The sequence below is a fragment of the Crocodylus porosus genome, unplaced genomic scaffold (genome assembly GCF_001723895.1).
Source record: "Crocodylus porosus isolate Cpor-Errol unplaced genomic scaffold, CroPor_comp1, whole genome shotgun sequence".
In the NCBI taxonomy this organism is placed as follows: domain Eukaryota; kingdom Metazoa; phylum Chordata; order Crocodylia; family Crocodylidae; genus Crocodylus; species Crocodylus porosus.
The window spans coordinates 6,274,011-6,290,479 of record NW_017728942.1 but is presented as its reverse complement, the minus strand read 5'-3'; positions in this window follow the sequence as shown (position 1 = coordinate 6,290,479).

Here is a 16,469-nt window from a genome sequence, read left to right as displayed (position 1 = left end):
GATTTAGCCTGGAGCAGGTTTGGGAATGCTTTACCTCTGCACTTCTTTAGAGGGCATCAGGAGAGTTTGTCCTAAAGAATCCTATTCCCATTGAGTCAATGATGAAATTCTTAGTAGCCACTTCAGTTAATGTCATAATGCATAGGGAATCTGCCAGAGCTCATCATGACCCTTAACCGGTTGGCTTGTTCTAGAAGTTAACCTGCAACTCTTTTTTGCTTGATGTTGCTGCTTAGACAGTTTTTTTTTCCATCACCTAATTAAATAAGCCAAGTGCAGTGGAAATGTACGCATGCGCATGCATGCAAGCCTAGACCCAGAAGGATTATGAGCACCACTAATGCCCAGTTGAAGGTAACTGCAAACAAGATCTAAGCTACTTTCATTAAGCCTTTAATTGGCTCCTCTGTCTTCCTGCCAACACCTATGCTTTTTCTTTGGGTGTTTGTTTTGTTTGGGGGGGGTTTGTTGTTTTTTTTAATCCATGGTATTCCAGTCTCTGCAACTCTTGGTGGTAGCAGGCTGTTTAGATAAATCAACCAAATACACTTTTTATAGACTTAAGAAGTTCCAGCAAGAGAAAATGCTGCTTATAATATTTTTGAGTCGGCACTTAAGTGATAGGAGTAGATATCTGAAACAAGAATTCACACTGTTATCACTAGTGAGATACTTTTGCTGAAGCAGGTAAAATGCCAGTTACATTGCATTAAGTGTAGCATATAAATTGAATCAATCCTATACTTAATTGCTACCTCCTTGCAAACCAAATGAAATATGTACAACCCTTAATACCCTGATGGGTGCCGTTAGGCTCTGTTTTAACAGCTTTCATGTTTTGCACTTAGCAAGCATCAGCTGTGACAATTTTTGCACCAGGCAGACATGCTAGAAAATGATTCAAGATAAATTAGGACAATTCACCACTTATCTAACAATAACATCTGCATTATATTACCAAACTACATCCGTTGCAATATATTTAGGGTCAAATTTGCAACTACTCTTGGCTTCTGAGTATGCTAGCTCATTTCTACATGCAAAACTCATGCTTTCCAAACTAGGTACATACATACCTTTTTTATACATGTAAAAACCCACATTGACAAGTACAACCGCTGATTAAGTACTGGATTTTGTTGTAAAAATGTGTGTGAGTTGAAGTCATTTGACTGGCATCATAGCAAACAGAGAAGCAACTTTGTTGATGCACTGACTAATTTGTACATTAGTAAGATATGAGTGAGCCCATATATTGTGATTCATAATGTTGTGCTGCTTTGATTTGGTTTATATAATCGTTTAAGTTGATGTATGTTGATATGTTTGATTGCTTTCAAACAATATCACATTATTAGATTGGGTTGGACCTACTGTATTTTTCATAGATTATTTTTTATATAGCTGATGGAAATTGCCTTTCTGCTGAGAGTCCCAGTGCTGCTGGAAATAGAGGTTACCCTGTATAGAAGACACATGCAAAGCTGCCCTTTGAGGACCCCATCACAAGCTCTGGTGAATGGTGGGACTGACTAAATAAGACATATATTGAATATAAGCTCTCATGAACTTGAGCTTACTTCATGAGATGCTCTATTAGCTTAAGTTCACAAAAGCTTATGTGCTGTATATATCTTGTTTAGTTAGTCTAGACAATGCATATCTCCCTGCCTTCTGCCTGACTTCAGAGTAGCATGACTAACTACATTTCTCAATTGTGGGACTAGCAGATCGGGGGTTGGACCCCCGACTGCAGCGTGGTCATCTATACAGCAGTCCACATGGGTTGTCATAATTTAAACAGGACAGTTAGGCTCCCTAAATTATGCCAGGGGCCTTTTCTGTTCCTTTGGGCTGGAGGGACAGCACTGGCTCCCACATCTGGAAGGAATAACACAACACTAACAGTTTGTGCAGAGTGGTGTGGTTATGTGCAAACTGCCTGACTGTTGCAAACCCAGTCTTCACAATCATTAGTTGTTTTAGGAAATAGTTACGCCCCATTTGCAAGCTAGATGCTGTAGAAGACTCACAGTTATGCAAGTCTTTTCCACAAGACCTGTAAATCTCATTGGCAGGATCAGAGGCTATAAGAATACCTAATGCTAGCGACAAAATACTTCAGAGGGTTTGTTTTAAAAATGTTTACTATTTGGTTCACTTGGAGCAACACAGAAGTGTTTAAAAATGAAAAAAATATTAGAATTTTCAATAGGAACATTTTGCCAGTGCTGTGGATCATAAGGGCAGCAAGCTTGACAGAGTATTTCTGCCCTGTCCTGGAGCATAACATCCCAGAAGAAGCAGAAAAAAACTCATTTTTGTGAGAGATCTGTCCCAGTTTAACTGATCAATGGCCTTTGAACTGGCTTGGGATAAGATGTGTATTTGGAGGTATTATAAGGTGTATGATAAGCACTTTTATCTCCCAGTTCTTGGCTCAATGCACTTCTGAGTTGAATGCATTCATGTTCATGTCAGTTGTCCCATTGGCCCCAATGGGGTTATTCTTGCACATAAAATTACTTGCAGGTAACAGTGTTTGCAATACCAAGGGCCATTTCATGCTGCAGGAGAAGTCAGCCTAGCTCCACTGGCATTGAATCTGATCCCATGACTCTCTGAGAGCATTTCATCACAGCCTCCTGTCTCCAAAAGGGAGCCATGGCTCCAGCTCTGAAAAAGAAATATTTTACCTTGGGGGGAGCAACATGTGAATTATTCCTCTTCCTGTTTGCATCCTTCTGTTATCATGGCTTGCAGGAAAATAACAGTCTCAGAGTTTGTGAAGCATCAACGCCTATCTGAGAGCTCTAGCAAAGCCCAAGAGACCATGGCTGTTAAATTCACCACCAATAGATCATCCACGAGTAGGTTAAGATGATAATTACTTCATCACAAAATTACAATGTCATGGTGAAAGCGACATCTTTTTCTACACAATCAACTGACAGCATATGTCTAATGTGGAAAATGCAGCCCACTGACAATCACTTGTAGAAATCTGTATTGCATATTAAACACCCAGAACTGCCGCCTCCCGGGCTGTGTGTAAATAAATGATCACAAGTATTAGGCTTCAAACAACCTGACTTTTAAGAGAAGAGAAAATAACGATAGTGTAATGCTGACACTCAAACCTTACAAAAGGCTCTTGGCTCAGCTCCGATGCAGTCTTTTTACTATTAAACCACAAAAACAACTCAAAACTAGTTGGTATAGCTGAAGCCAGCCTCTTAGAACTAGCACTGTGTGTGTGGATAACTGATTTTGCAATTCAGCTGTTGAACTGAAAAATAACAACAACAAATTGCTCCAATTAATCCAAAATAAAACTTTTTTTGCTAAAACAAGAAATTGAAAATGCTTAATTTCAGGTCAAACAAAGCAAAATGTCCCACAGATCTACTTGGGACCAGATCTACAAAGGTCCTTTTGAGAAGATCTGCAGCAAAGTATGGAAGAATCTAAGTGAGTGAGACACCTAGGCTTCTTTGAGATGTAGCCTGCTTGGGAGTATTTAAAAATGCCATGTGGCAATAGCCTTTAAACTGCTAAAAAGTGTTATGCCCTGAAAACCTGGACTCCTGAGTTTTTTATTCCCACACCTGCCACTGGATTCCTGTGAAGATTGGAACAAATCACCTCCGTGCACCATCTGTAAAAAGGGTATTAAAAGTCAACTTTATGACAAAACCCATTCTAGATCCTTGGCTCTAACTCTCAGGATAGAGCATACCATTCGGTCTAAGAGTAATGAGTGAAAGATATTAAGAAAGATTCCCCAACTCCTGCCATCGTAACAAATGGTTGCATGTCCTTATACTCCTAAGTCCCTAATCGACTCTGTTCCCATTAGATCCCTACCGCACCCTACCCCTAAATGAAGAATACGCTTGGGAGGATGGATGAACTTTGCAGCATACTCTGGTGAGCACTAAATCCTGGTTCTAGAAATCCAAGATGAGAAGTTCATTCTAGTACTGAGTAAATCCCATCAGGTCCCTCATGTTGAAACCAAAGTGTGTTAACTTGAGCTCTCCAGCTAGTAACATATGTTATTATATCACCAGGGAGTAGGGAGGAGGATTGAGTGGGTGCAGGAGAGAGGTAGAATATTAAAGTAAAGACACAAACTATTTAGGGCTATATAGGTGAAAAACACCATCCTCAAACTTTAACTAAAGACCAAACCATGATTATAGCATCATGGCGTCCCTATAGATAACACGGACTTAGCAATCTTATCCCTGCACTCTGCATTAACCACAGTCTCTAAACAGATTGATGGAACGGTTCCATGCACAATATAAGTGATCTAGCTTCATGGTCTGGAGCATTGTGGCCAAGCCCCAAGTCTGAAAGGCAAGTTTTTCATCCCCTTGCTGAGTGAAGTACTAAAACACCTACAAGCAGTTGGAGCACCAGCAACCTCCTCTCAATCAGGAACCTTAATATAGCCTGTCCCACTTCTTCTATTTGATTCTTTTATCTTGCAAACACCACTCCAGTCTTATGAAGCTTGTGTCTTGGCTAGCTGGGTCTTCTAAGTCCCTCATGTTATTGATAATGTGCTTTGAGATCCTCTCTTGAATGGTCCTGTATTAACATAAATGTAGGCTCTTGCCACTGCCAAAAAATTAGGCTTCCAGCTTAATTTTAAGTTCTCAGTGCACTACCCAGAAACATAACCTGGAGATAGCAGCACAATATCTTTTGTGGGAAAAAGGACTGAAATTGAGTTATTGATTGATTTGGTATGTAATTTTGAAGCCAATGTTGAATATAGTTTACTCAGTTCATTGTCTTAGGTACAACTGCTACAACAGTATAAAATTCAGTGGGTTATTAGATGTGATTGATTTCCCCAGACTACTCTATAATCATATCAAGTAACCCATTACAATGGCAATCTGTTATTTAAGGGTATCTAAATGGCAGACAGGATGGCATTAGCAGGATGTCTCCATTAGCTATGACTGCTGCAGGATGGGATACAATCTGCTTCCAGACATATTTTCTTTGAATCAGACAATCGATAGTTTGTGGTCTTTGGTATAGCTTGCAAAAATGGCAGCCCCCATAATCATTTGTGTCAGAATATTACATACACACAGGACCATGCTCTCTCCTGCAGAAACAAGCAAGCATTCAAGGCAGAAAGTCTGTGAGAGGGAGTTTAAAGTGCCTTGGATCCAGGGGTCAGTAGAACCCCAAACTAGTAAGGGATGCTTTATTCGGTGTATGTTCATTGCATCTTCTGCCAGTGTACCATTTATGGAGCAGGAAGAAAAGCTGCTCAACCCTGAGTCCCTAGGGTAACTTTATAGGAAGGACTCTTGTCCCCAGCAGAGCTGAATCAGGCTCAAAGATAGAATAATGTTTCCTTCAGTGTTGAAACAGACTTGGACTGGCACATTATGGAAAAAGGCAATTTGATAATAGGTATTTTGCTTGGATGGATATTTCGCTGGGGTGTTATGACCCCAGCACTTGTTCCTGCCCAGGGCAGGGGGTCAGACCTGATAATCTATTTAGATCCCTTCCAACCCTAAGCACTGTGAAACTATAAGCATGCAAATATTCAAGGCCAAATTCACAGGCAGATTGAACCTAGTTCAGTCTGCCCTGTAATAATTATTTTAAGCTTCCCTTGATGTCCAGTGTATGCATGTATGTAGGTGTATATATACCTGCATATACCTCCATGGGCATTTTGAATTAATCTCAAGTCTGTTATATCATTGCATACTGTCTCCTTATCTGATTTGGCTCTGGCAGTGGGGACCCTAGGCACTGGCACAGAGGGTTTGCATGAGATGATGTGAAGAGACATAGGTGGAAGTGAGTCTAAACCTAAACTCGGGCTAATCAGATCCTATTGTCAGACGCATCTGTATCCTGTTTATCATTCTGTCCTTGCTTCCTTAAAGCAGTTACAGCTAGTCTTTCTGAATTGTGCATCCTCTCTGTAGGCAGCAAGGCCAAAGAGTAGCTTCCAAATTAGACTACTGCCACATAGCAGTGACTAGGCAGATCTCAAGAGTACTGGCCTCTTTTCCAGTCCTTGCTGACCTTGAAGATGCTCCTGGGTCTCACTAGACCATGAAGAAGCCTCAGAAGAAGCCTCCCAAGTGGAGATCCGCACATCATATAGCATACGGCATGTATAGATATTTCACACACGCAGTTTGTATTTCATCTGCATGTTCGTACGCTCTTGATGCTAGAATTCTGCTAGGAACTACTGCTGTCACAGCTTTCTTACCTTCTTACAGAGCATCAAACCAAGCAAATCTAAATGCCCTCTAAATGTTTATTGGCAGGATGTTTGCAAACTGTGTTGCCCATCCTTGCACTTTTCTGCATGTTGTGGTATGAGAAGCTAGAGCTAAATCTTATCGTGAGAGATGCCAGTCAACTTTGTTTCACCTGTAATTCAGTGCAGGTTTTTCTCCCCTTCCCCTTCACTGTTTTCAAGGATGACATGTGAACATGAGAAGTTACTTTTGTAATTCTGTATATTTGTGTTGCAGTTTTTGGTCAGAAAACTTGAAAATGCTGCCCCTTATTTACCTTACTTCTACTATGTTATAAGTACAAAATGAATGATTGGTGACTGTGTCTAGATAAACCCGTCTGTAGGAACAGTTTAAGCCTCCTTCCCAGGTCACCTCTACAATCTTTTACAGAGAGCGTAAGATTTTACCCAGGAGCTCAATTTCAAAGGCAAAGAGGAATCACCACATATCAAAGCAATAAGTCATAGTGATTACTTGCATGCATATTGCATGAATGTTGCCATTCATTAACCCATGGAAATGCTTAGGGATTTCCTCCTAAATAAGCTGTTACCATTTCCCACTATGTTCTTTATCCTCGTTTCACTCACTTTCACTGGTCCTTCCTCTTTCAGGCACAGAAGAATTGCTGGGAAAGTGATTGTGTGACCCTGGTTTGGTTTGGGCTGGCTTGGTTTGGCAATAAGACTGGCTAGTAGGATCAAAAAGTTGTGAATTATTACAAGTAACCCATAATTAGTAGAAAAAGGAGTTAGAAAACTCTTTGGAGCAAAGATTGTTCCCTAGTGAGCATTTATAACACAGCTGGAACGTTCTGGTTAGAGCCTTTGGATATTACTGTAATATATATTTTTAATAAAACATCATGACACTTAGGCAGCTGGTGTGCTGAATCAACTACCTCTTCTGGTGACCAGTGTTGTGTCTTATTCGTTTCCTTAAACTTCCAACATCTCTCTCCACCGGTTGTCTCTTGTCCTATAGTTATATTGTAAGTTCTTTGGGAGAAGCCATCTTTTTGTCCCGTGTCCTCTGCCTAGTACAATAAGCTTTGGGTGCTTGAATGGAGCATAGAAGAGCTACCTTATTACAGAGTAATACTAAAAATAATGGCTTCAACCAATGCAGGTTAATTTTTCACCAGTGAGGTTTCTGCTTCATCTCTTTTAATTTCCACAGTGTGATTTCTATTTCCAAAACCACAAATGCCTTAGCATGGACTGAGCATCACCCAGACACCATTCCTGCCTTTTTCTTTACATGCAACTTGTATATAAAGCTAAAGTTGTGTAATGTGGCCTTTCCATGTCATAAATATTAAATGTTAATGTGTAAGCTCCATCTGGAAGACTCTTCATTCTCAAATCCATAGCTCTGTTCCCTTTGATAACAACCAATAAGAGAGATCATTAAATGAGCGGATTTTTATTTAGGAACATTGAGAATGTGACCTACAGTGTGCAACATATGCAAAATATTAAGGAGAAATGTTTTATTGACCAATTTTTCTTTATTGCTGCTTATCTGTGAAGAAATGAGAAGATAAAATCATTGCAGTAGTAAAACAACCACCACACCAAGTTTACTGCTGCAACAAAATTTACTTTTCTTTTTTCCTCCCTTTCTTGAAATTAAATTGCAAAAAGGAAAATATATTAATAAAATATTTCTCTCTGCCTTTTCCATTGTTGCTCTGTCTACAGGATGCCTGTTAGCTTCTTATGGTCATGTTTGATGCACACTAATTATACCCTTCAGTATTTCCCATTGTTCCCACTTGTGCAGGAGGGAGGGAAAGAAAAAGAGGATATGAGATTTACTGTAACTAGTGTGCAGACCCAACAATGCTAATATATAAATGCTTACATTGATAGAGCTCCTTTCACCAGGAATGATCCAAAAGTACTTTTCAGGCGGTGTATAAGAAAAGCTCTTCACCCAGTACCGAAATGCAGGTGGAATTGCTATTTAACAGCATCCAGCAACATTGTACAAATCATTTAGTAGAAAAGGATGCCTCATCCAGCTGAAAAGTAAAGAAGGACTTACAGAGAAAGTATATGGGGCACAGTAATTTTGAGGGTAGCACCCTATTGGTAAGAAAAGTGACATGTTCCCTAAGGTTTTTTTTGCACTAGTGGGTAAGATACAAGATAGTACCATCAGCAACTTTCCCAGTTTGAGGAATGGATTGGCTTGCTACTAAGAAAACAGGTGAGGTTTATTAAATTGTCAACACCACTTCCTACAGCTGCCTAAATATTCACTCTGAATCTTCTAGTAGAAGCAATCGCTTCACCCAGCCCTGGCTAGACTCTGAGCTTTGCTCTGATTACACAAGGAGATGTTAAGGCTACAAAATACTAAGCTAGAGAGGTTCATTTTTGCTGTGGTTTAAAATGAAAGCAGCTTCCAGAGAAACCAAACCCTCAGTGTGATGCCAAGTTACTTTTGGATCACTCAGGATGTGACCTAGTCCCATTTATGAGAAGTCCTGGTTTGCTCTTCAGCCACATCCAACAGATAAAAGAGGCAGATTGCAAATCCCATGCTCATGTGATTGAGTGCTTACTCTCATGAGCAAGCATTTCCATGGAAATGAAGGAGTCTGCTCATGTAGCTCAGTGTTCATCAGTTCACTGTAGGCTGAGGAGGGGTCTCCTCCATCCTGAATTTTCAGCACATACTCTGAACCCAAGAATGGTGCCCTGAATATCAGTAGGACATTTTTTCCAGGTAGAAATCTTTGTGGCCTGCTTTGTGCCCTAAATAAAATAGCCTTGAAATAGTGAGGTGTTAAGAGCAACATCTTTTCTTTTGGCTCTGCAACAAGCCTGATATAATTGTATCTGTAGTCTGTATCAGGGCCTGATCCAGCAGAACATGTATGCATGTGCTTGAGTTCAAATATATAAATATTTCTATTTAAGTCAATGGGACTACTTACATGCTCAAGTTAAGCACACATTGGAGTGTTTTTCTGGTCCAGGATCTTATTTCCTATTTAATCTATTTTTCTCATCTATTCTATTTGAACCCTTGTTTTCCTGCTCCCTCCCCCCCACCCCCAGCATGGTTGCATTTGGAAGCAGAATTAATCTATTTTCTATTTATTGTTTTAAGTGGTGCTTCCTTCTTTCTCAGGAATGAAAGCAAATGCAAAGCATCTACTGCTGATTTTCTGGTGGATAAATTACAGGAGATCCCAACTGTGTTAGTAAATATTACATCTTCTATAAGTCCCTAGGTCAGCTGTTAGTTTTAACTTGCATCACAATTCCATTAAAGGTGACATATAACTGTTGCAATTCACACTGCACTCGTCAAAACTGATGTTTACCTGAAGGCCTTTGAATAGATATTGTCAAGATCAAAAGTAATTACTTTGTAAAGTTCATTTCCCACCCCTGCATCTCTTTTCTGCTGAATAAATATTACATGAAGACGCAATACAGAAGGGTCCATCATTTTTAAATATTACTGATAGGCTGATGCAGTTCATTGTTGTGTAAAATCTTCTGGATACATTATTCCTACTCACGTTACAGGATGTTTCAGATAAAGAACTGAACATGAGCTCCTCTTTGTCACCATGCATAAAATGAGATGAAAGGAAAGACCTTGTCTATTAATGTTATTGCTAATATATCTGTCGTTTTAATGGCTAAACCTTGTAAACATTTTTACTAACAGATATTAAAGAGTGTATCTGATTCTAACATCTAGTACAGCTTATTGAAAGAAATCTACAAAATCACATTCAGTCATACATCATTCATACAACCCTGGGGGACTTTGAAGTTGCATCTACTTTCCAGCGGAAGACTATGTGGGAAGCCTACTTTCAACATCCTCATATAACCTGAGTTTCCTTTGGTTACTTCATTCTAGATGGAGCATGAATGCACCAATGATGAGTTTCCCTCTTCTCTCCTGAAACAAAGAGTTAGGTCAAGATGTAGGAGGACTGAGATGCAAGTTAGGTCAAGAAATATGCTCTTGCCCCTTACATCCATCTTAGTGAAGGCTCAACACCATAAGAAATGGCTGCTATACCGTGCGACAGAACACAGAACTGTATATAAGTACCAAAGCCAGCATTATGCAGCTGTATATATGTGGTTTAGACATGTAAAGTGCAATAGGAGTCTGATGTAATCATCTTACCACATATTAGAGCTCATTACATCTGTGTATCCATTGCAGAATGTCCAAGTCAGTAGCGGCACCTACCTGGCATTTCTCTCTCTGTTGTATTTGGGAAACTCTATGTGTAAGTTAATTTTAGTGTGTAAAACTAACATTCAGTAGAGGAATTAATGCATTCCTTACATACCTTGGAGCAAATGTTCAAACCGGGAGGCTCAAGGTCTGCATGTAGAACTGGGTGTGCAGTTACTGTAGCTGTACACTGGGTGATTGCACGAGCAAATGTCTCTGTGCAGTTTTTAGAAACCTACCTACTCGTTTGTGCACACAAAATTTGTGCATTACTGGGCAAATAGGCATGCATTTTGCTACACAGATCCCAGGCACCTTTTGGAACACTGGAATTTCAGGTGATTATACCGAGCTCTACATGAAGATACCATGGATTTCTCCAAAATATTCTTACAGAATTTCCTCTCTAGCAGAATTCTTCTGGGCATCGCAGCATTATTCTATTGGTCACTGCATAAAATAAAAAATAAATATACTCCTGGCTGGGGCATGGGATATTTTATGCATGAACTTATTTCATGTACAGTTGCAGCGAGACTTTTAAAAGCCCCGAGTCATGGAAGATTTCACACAGGCTCTGTATTATAACAAGAGGTTCATCCATAACATTTGTTAATCTAGGTTGGTGTGACAAATTCAAAGTGTTTGAAACTCTCTCAGGATGGATCTTTAAAGTGTATTTCCTTCTTTTTTTCATTAAAGTAGTAAGGCCTTGTTTGAAGATGAATCCTCAGCTGGAAAGTTACTTTTAGATTTCAGTGAGGAACTGACAGGTTTTCTTCACTCAGGCTTTGGCTGCAATCCATCTTTCTCTATCAAACTTTTCAGAGCTTCAGTTTCTTCCTCCATTTCCCCTTCTTTGAAGATGAGATGATTAAAAAAAAGTATGACAGAGACATAGGTGTCGTCTCACCTAACTTTTCAATGCAAAAGTAGGGAATTTTCAATGGGCAGAGCAAACAATGACTGCAAAAGGAGTCTGTGCTAGCAAATATCTGGAAGGCAGGAGGATTGTTGGGTGAGCCTTTCAGATGAACTGACTCACATCATAGCACAAACTGCGTGCCGGGTACTCACCAGTCAATGGAAGAACAAGACAAAGGGTCTCTATCGCCCATTTATAGTAGATGTGATGACATCCAGAAATAGCATCCTGTCCATGTTGGCTGGCAAATCTAGCAAGCTCAAGGATTGATTGGGTAGAGGGATTGAAATTGCCCTCCTAGCTGATGCTGCATCAAGATCAGATTTGAGGCATCCTAAAGCCATGGCTGTGCTGTATCTCTTTCTGTAGCCAACAGACATCATTATGCCACATTTCATGAACACTAAATTCATTGAAAGTTAACAAGGGAAGCATATGGCTTCCATCTTCTAATTAGGAAAAAGGGGCAGGGCACAGCTATTTCTGGTGGTCCCATTATTGCTATTGCTTGCATAAAAGTATACTCTAGTATCCAAGATGCTGATGACTGATACAGAAGTGTAGTGAGGGCTTTCAGTAGGAAAAAAAAAAGTTTTCTTGTGATAACCATTTTTAACACAGTATCCTTCCTGCACAGAAATGTGGGTTGTCCCTGGCAACTATAAGGAATATGTTAGCATCAAGCCAGGAAGATCTGAGGCCGTGAGCAGGATCATAGCTGTGTGATGGGCACAGCTCTGTGCTTGGACCGCCTGGCAGTCAGTTTCAACCTGCTAGGTCCTGTTAAAACTACAAACCACCTCATCTACATTAGGATCTCACCTTATGCTAAGTACTCTATGCTGGCCAATATGAGCTAAAAACACATTGCATTTTCTACTGAACACATATCCAGGGTCTTGCAGTGGCACTGACAAGGGCAGGTAGCTACTAAGTGAAAGGAAATTGGAGTAGCAAAAGATCTTTGTACTCTTGTATGATTTCTGCCATTGTAGTTCATGGGGCTTTTGACAAAACACTACATTTTTGTTTGGCTTTTTTTAAAAAATATCTCAACCATAAATTTCTCTATGAAATCCTAATTCAAGCTCCTAGAGCTACACTCAGTAAAAGCAGACCAAGTTTCATGTTGTTGTAAATGAAATCTCTTAATAAATGAGCGCTAAATGTGGGGGGGTCAGTACCCCCTGGTTTCAAACTGCTTCCTGGCTAGTCATGAGAGATGAACTGGAAAGAAAAACCTGGACCCTGGATCCAGATCTCAATTTAGTGGCTCAGTCTGTCAGCCCAGTTGTTATTTGACTAGCACAAAACAACATCATCATGACTAGCAATCCCTTGCAACTGAGGATAGTTTTCCACAACTGCCTTATCTTCGGGCCCAAAGACAGCTAATAAGTCCAATCCAGGGACAACAGGTTCTGCTGAGACTCAGGCACGTGTTTCCATGTGGGGTGAGTGATTCTGGATTCTTGGTTTGGTCCGCGACTTGTTGTTTCTGGCACTCCTGCTTTTCCATCTCCTGTTGTCATCATGAGGTTTCAAAGTGCTGGGGTCCTTGCAGTAGACTCTTTCCCCATTTGGGGCAGTCCAGGGTGATAATTTCCCACTAGTTGATGTCAATGTTGCATTTTTTCAAGTTGGCCTTGAGGATGACTTTGAAGTGCCTTCTCTGCCTCCACTTGAGCAATCACCTGGACTGAGCTGGGAGAATAAAACTTGCTTTGGGAGTCTAGAGTCAGACGTCTGGATGACATGGCCACCTCAGCAAAGTTGATGTCAAACGATTGTCACCTTGTTGTTCACAATGTTTGCTTGTGAGAAGACAGTAACGTTGCTGCACTTCTCTTCCCACTGGATTCAAAGGAACTTTCATGGGCAATCTGGATGGTCCTTCTCCAGTGACTTGAGGTGCCTCTGCTCTGCACAGTAAGATAGGGACCACAACTGCTTGATAAACCATGGTTTCAAATCTGATGAGTTCTTCAAATACCCGTTTCTTCAGGCATCCAAAGCCTACACCTGTTTAATTTCTTCTTTGATGTCAGCTTTCTGTGAGAGATGGCATCCAAAGTACAGGAAATACTCAACTTTCTTCAGAGCCTCACCATGAACCTGAATTACTGGAGCTGGGGACTGCACAAAGCAGTGACCATTAGCTCCATATATTTCTCCTCTTTACTGCCAGAACAAGACATTCCTTGTGTTTTATAATATTAAAGCTGAATGAGAAACAAAACAAGGGTCCTCACTGATAATGACCTTACCTAACCCCACCTGTTTTTCCACCAGTGTATTCAGCTGTCCAACTCAAAGTAAAAAGGTTTGTCTTTAGTTGTCACATGAATTCTGATGGGAATAACATTCAGAGCCTTTTACTGGGACATAAACTGTAGGCTAAAATGTCACAGGATTTTATTAGACAATCTAAACTTAATTGCAAATAAGTTGATGCACTCATAAAGATGATGCAAGACTTCTATTAAATCCAACATATGGTAACTATTCACAGGGGGATGGCAAATGGAGATATTACTAAGAGTGGTCCTTTAAAACAAACAAACAAACAAGGTAACATTTCCAAAAAACAGACTTTGAAAAGTATTAATTACCAGCGAAGCAGCCAAGGCCTCTGAAAAGGTTTACTGATGGGGAACCAGGGGTCATCCCCATTTTTCAAATGGTCCCACTGGGGAAGAGAGTAGTTTAAATGCCTGAGGTCATGCAGCAAGTCTGTGGCAGAGCAGGAAGACCCAGGTCTCCTGGTGCCCAGTCCTTTAGCTTAGTCATCTGCATAGTCTTCCTACTTTACTTATTATTTAGTGCTAATAAGTGATGCTTATGTGTTTAAATGTCAAGTAGAAAGAACTTGCTAAGAATTAAATTTTCCCCTTAATACAATCTGGGGCAAATTTGCTACCACTTATCCTATGGGAGTGGAGCACTGGTGTGGCTCTGATTCATTAGGGGAAGGAATCAGAAAGGGTGTAGGGTTTTGCTTCCTGCTTGTTCTGGGAAGGCTTTTTCTACCCCAGGTTCAGATGCTTTGGAGAAACAGCAGTAAACTAAAGAAAGGTCGGATGAGTAGACGCACAACTGTGCAACTCCTCTGGACAAGGACTACTGCATCCCAGTAGTTGTACAAGCGGACCTGAAGGCTAGAAATAGAAAGATTTCAGATCCCAACCTCTACATGCTTCCCTTTCTATTCAGGACATACACAAGAAGAAGGGTGCAGTGCCCATACACTGCACAAGGTGATTAATACCACTCCTATTTTTTGAGTTAAAGGAGGAGCAGCTTCTAATCCAGGAAAGCAGCCCAGCCAACAAGGATTCCCATTTTACTGTCCTGTAAAATATGCAAAATAGGTGAGGACACTGATCCATTTCCAAAGTGCAGCATGCTGCACGCTGCAGGGGCCAGAAGTCCTCAGCAGAGTCCCTAGGCTTATTTAATGTGGCAACCTCAGTAAATAATTGCATTGCAAGCAAACAGAAATATCTCTTCTTGCAAGACCAGGCTCTCTCACATTGCAGGACCGCTGATACAGAGCATTTTACACTCTCAGTCTCTGCAACTCCCTTGTGCCATTCAGCTAGACATGAAATATGCAAGTCCTTCTTTTTAAAACTAAAGATGCCAATTAATAAAGTGATGATCATTTTGCTACTTTCCAAAACAAATATGTTTGTCCTTTGTTCATCTCTTAGCACTGGAGTGCATTTTATCAGTTAAAGTAGGGCAGTAGGAGCTGTGAATCCAGGCCTCCATCCCCACCTTTGCTACAGAGTTGCTGAGGAGCCTTGGATAAGCCACTTAACCTCTGCATGCTTCAGTTTTAGTCCTCTATACAACCAGCATAACTGTATTTATCTTGTTTTACAAGGGGTTGTGTGAGGCTTAATTAATGTTTGTACAGTGGTTTGAGACTTGCCGAGGGAAGGTGCTATATAAAGGTGCAGTATAATTACATGTGTTTGTATTGTCTTTGTCTTTAAATATAGCAGTGAAAGGTCCTAAAAGGGATTAGTTTGGCAATCAAATGAACTATATTAATTGCAATGCAAACTTCCAGCATGTCCCTGTGCTGAAGAATGACCAAAAATTCAACACCATCCTGCTTTGCCTTGACACACAGTCTAAATGTACCATGGTGACAGGTTAACTTTAAAGCCACTCTAAGTTAATCACATGCTGCTAGAGATCATTGTGCACAGATACATCCTGTGCTGGCAATTCTAACATGGCACAGACAGTTACATTTTGCATTTGCCTCAGCTAAGATACTGATAGGAGAAAGGTAGATCTAAATCCAGCTTCAGGTGATGCTGTCAGAAGCTGGTTAAGCAGGTTCCATTTTCTCATTTATCCCTGAAAATCAGGAGAGTTTCTAAAGTGATAAGGATTGTCATGAGTGATGTCTTTTGTTGGACAAACTGCATGGTTGGGATAGACACAGACAAGTCTCGTGTTGCATTTGAAAGCTTGTCCGACTCTATCCTAACCATGCAGTTGGTCCCATAAGAGATCACCCGCAACGTTCCCTGCCTTTTGTATAATTCCCAGACCGTCACAGATACCACATCACGCTACCACTACCAAAACATGGAAGATATTCAAATCTGGAGGTATCTAAAGACATTTAAAGTCTAGAAAGATGTTAAAAGGATGTGGCTACCTTATGGTTGTTCCATAACACATACAAGGAGGCAGGTGGAAAAGATTGTAGAGAAATCATTTCCCTACCTGTGTACCTGCGTGAGCTTTAAATAAGCACTCCCTTAGCATCCTAAAAGATCAGTGTGGCCTGAAGGAACAAACATTAGGATGTGACTTCTAATCCTGTCTCTGCTGCAGGTTTGACTTAGAATAATGCATATCTACCCACCACAAAGGAGTCTTGCATTAACATTTGTACACTGCATGTATGGCACGATTCTTCTGAAGCAGATAGCAGAGCTGGGGAACTCAGTCTGTGCAGGGGCGACACTGTCTTAGCCCCTTTCTATTGTGAGAAG